A 3,957-nucleotide genomic window follows, 5' to 3' on the forward strand; every position below is an offset into this window, starting at 1 on the left:
GTGAAATAAGTCAGAGAAAGACAAACACCATATGATTTCACTCATATGTGGAATTTAAGAAACAAAACAGATAAACATATGAGAAGGGGAAAAGAGAGAGGGAAACAAACCATAAGAGACACTTAATGATATAGAACAAACTGAGGTTGATGGAAGGAGTTGGGTGAGGGGTGGGCTAAATGGGTGATGGATATTAAGGAGAACACTTGCTATGATGAGCACTAGGTGTTATATGTAACACCCAGGAATTCTTTATTCTTGAGTTATTTGTTTTGATATATTGCTTGGTTGTCTACCTTCTCTCATTTACTAATTTTTAAAAAAGAAGCACTCATAAATGATGCATTTCTTGAACTTGCATGCTTGAAAATATCTGTTTATTGAAGGGAAAAACGATAGCATATAAAATACTTGGGTCACACTTTGGTTCTCTCAAGAGTTTGATATTGCTCTACTACCTTTTTGCATTGTGGGTTACACTGGTCATTTTAACTATGGCCTCTCCATTTATTCTTTAGCTGGCCAGCATTAGAAGTCAGATTCCAGCATTAGAAGTCAGATAATAGAGGAGAAGGAGCTAGCAAATGAAACTTAAATAAGGTGGCCAGGATGATGAGAGGAAAACACTGAGGTGTGACAAAAGCCAATAAAAAAGTGTGTTTGACAAAGAAGGTAGCACTAAACACTATTAAACCTTCTGCAAGGTTGAAAGACTGTAAAAAAAATTTTTTTTAAATGGCGGGAATATGGAAGAGCCTCTGGACTGTAAGAATAACATGAGCACCAACACTCACTACCTAACTTGCTTATACCAAGCCTGGCCCTCCATGCCCCAGTGGAACTGCCCTTCCCAGTCACACTTGCTTCAGTCCCAGCAAGTGGACTCCATCCACCAGAAGACTGACCAAAACCTCTGACCACACCATGTCTCCTAACTCAAAAGTTTTGCAGGGCCTTGGATCTGGTGGTGATGGCAACAAGGTTCATTTCACAAGCACAAAAGAGCACACTTTGTTAAAACTTGCCACATTCAGGCCAGGGACCAAACACTACTCACAACAGGCAAAGAAAACCTCTGCAAATGAGTAGCTTGAAGGATAAAACATCCAGGGCACAACAGCAGAGCTCCTGCAACACACAGTAGAGAAACTCCCAAATCCTCAAGCCTTGAGGAATAAAGGACTACAAGACCTCTTCTTCATAAGGCCATTATCCTCAAGTACAGGAAGAAGTAGCTGACTTTCCTAACACAGAGAGGCAGGCACAGAGACTTAATAAGACAAAATGAGAAGACAAAAACTTGTCATAAATGAAAAAATAGGACAAGGCCACAACTAGGGGTCTCAATGAAAGAGATATAAATAGCATGACTGATAAATAAAGTAATTATCATAATAATACTCAATGCATTGGCTTGAGAAAAGAGTGGAATGAAAACTTTAATGCAGAGATAAGGAATAACATAGCAGAAATAAAAGCTCAATAAACAAATGAGAAACCTACTTTATAGAATGAACAGCAGGCTGGAAGAAACAGAGGAATGAATTAATGACCTAGAGGGCAGAATAATGGAATGTAATCAAGCTGAAAAAGAGAGAAAAAGTTATGCAAAATGAGAATAGACTTAGGGAACTCAGTGACTTAATCAAATGTAACAACATTCACATTATTTGAGTTCCATAAGAAGAAGAAGAGAGAGAAGGGGGCAGAAGTGCAGGGAGTCGAACTTCATCACCCACCTGATGGCACAGCCCAGGGGGTCGACAAGAGAAGACCGCACAGCAGTTCTCTGAAAGTGAAGCTACCGATATCTCTTCTGCTATTCAATCAGCTTATTTTTATTTTTTTTAAATATTTTTATTTATTTCTAGGAGAGAGAGAGAGACAGCGTGAGGAGGGGAGGGTCAGAGAGAGAGGGAGTCACAGACCGAAACAGGCTCCAGGCTCTGAGCTGGCAGTCAGCACAGAGCCCGACGCGCGGCTCGAACCCACGAACCGCGAGATCATGACCTAAGCGAAAGTCGGACGCTTAACCGACTAAGCCACCCAGGCACCTCTCAATCAGCTTATTTTTAAGCTTATTTTTCTTACTGGGACTTTCCCTATGACTTAACAGTTAGTTGATCATTAAAGGCACTGTAAAGAAAACATGTCCCTGTAAAAGGTTACTAAAAGGGTAGATACTAAGAAAGCAGTCACACTTCAATTTCTCTAAAGAATAGGCTCTATCTGTCTCAGCTATAACAAATGAAACTAGCAATATAGAAAACAGAATTAACCCTCTAGCTTGTAAGGCATAGAAATAATAAGACTGAAGATTGACTCTAAAAAGTAAAAGAGCAGACACGCAAGATAATAACCAGAAAGTTTCCTCATGGAAGAATTCCCTGAAAAACATTCTGAGAATAAAAACAAAAGCTTGATGGAAACATATAGGAAGTAGAAAGCATATATAAGCTTGCTGGAGAATCAATAAACTATCCAGACTGGATCATTCGAGCTGTCTGTGTCCATTTCTTCGTGCCAATGCCGTCCATCCTTCAGGGAACCCTGGACCACCTGGAGCAGGACTCTGGCACATAAAATTTATTTGAAGTATAATAGATGAAAAAATCCATAATCTGGGGAAGAAAGAAGATATCCAGATACAGGAAGCACAGAGATCTCCCAACAAAATCAACAGAAGCTGATCCACACCAAGGCATATTATAATTAAAACGGAAAGATATAGTGATAAGAAAAAAAACTTTGAAAACATCAGGACAAAAGAAGACAGTTACATACAAGGGAAACTCCATAAGGCTATCAGGGGATTTTTCAGCAGAAACTTTCCAAGCCAGAAAGGAGTGGCATGATATTCAAAGTCCTCAATGGGAAAAATATGCAAACAAGAATACTCTATCCAGTAAGGCTATCATTCAGAATAGGAGAGATAAAGATTTTCCCAGAGAAACAAAATTTAAAGGAGTTCATGACCACTAAACTAGACCTACAAGAAATGCTAGAGGGCATGCTGAGTGGAAAGGAAAGACCATACGTAAGAGCAATGAAATTAGGAAGCACAAAAGCAGTAAGAATAGTATATATGTAAAAATAAGCCAAGAGACTCACAAAATAAAAAAAGTAAAGTATGACACCATATACTTAAAATGTAGGGAGGAGAGGACTAAGAATGGGTTCAAACTTAAATGACCATCAACCTAATATAAATTGCTATATGCAGAAGATGTTATATACAAACCAAATGGTAACCACAAATTAAAACCGCTAATAAATTGCAAAGAATAGAGAGAAAGAAATCTAAATATATCACTAAAGAAAATCAGTAGAACACAAATGAGAGAAAGATAAGAAAGGATCAGAGAAAATCATTAGCAACAACCACAAAATAGGTAATAAAACCCCAATAATGCATATCTATCAATGACTACTTTGAATGTAAATGGACTAAATGCTTCAATGAAAAGACATAAGGTCACATAATGGATAAAAAATCAAGACCCATCTATATGCTGCTTATAGGAGACTCATTTTACACCTAAAGACACCTGCAGATTCAAGGTGAAGGGATGGAGAAACCTCTAAAGTGGATGTCAAAAGAAAGCTGGAGTAGCAATATTTGTATTGGACAAACTAGACTTTAAAACAAAGACTGTAACAAGAGACAAAGAGGGTACTATATAATCATAAAGGGGACAACTGAACAAAAAGATATAACGATTGTAAATATTTATGCACCCAACAAAGGGCNTATAAACAGAAAAGCAACAAGAAACAATGGCTTTGAATGACACACGGGGCTAGGTGGATTTAAAAGATATATTCAGAACATTGCAACCTTCAAAAATCAGAATACACCTTCTTTTCAAGTGCACATAGAACATTCTCCAGATTAGATCACATATTGTCCCACAAAACAAGTTTCAACTAATTTAAAAAAATTTAAGTCATACCTTG

This window comes from Crocuta crocuta, unplaced genomic scaffold (assembly GCF_008692635.1).
Source record: "Crocuta crocuta isolate KB4526 unplaced genomic scaffold, BGI_CrCroc_1.0 scaffold365, whole genome shotgun sequence".
NCBI lineage: Eukaryota > Metazoa > Chordata > Mammalia > Carnivora > Hyaenidae > Crocuta > Crocuta crocuta.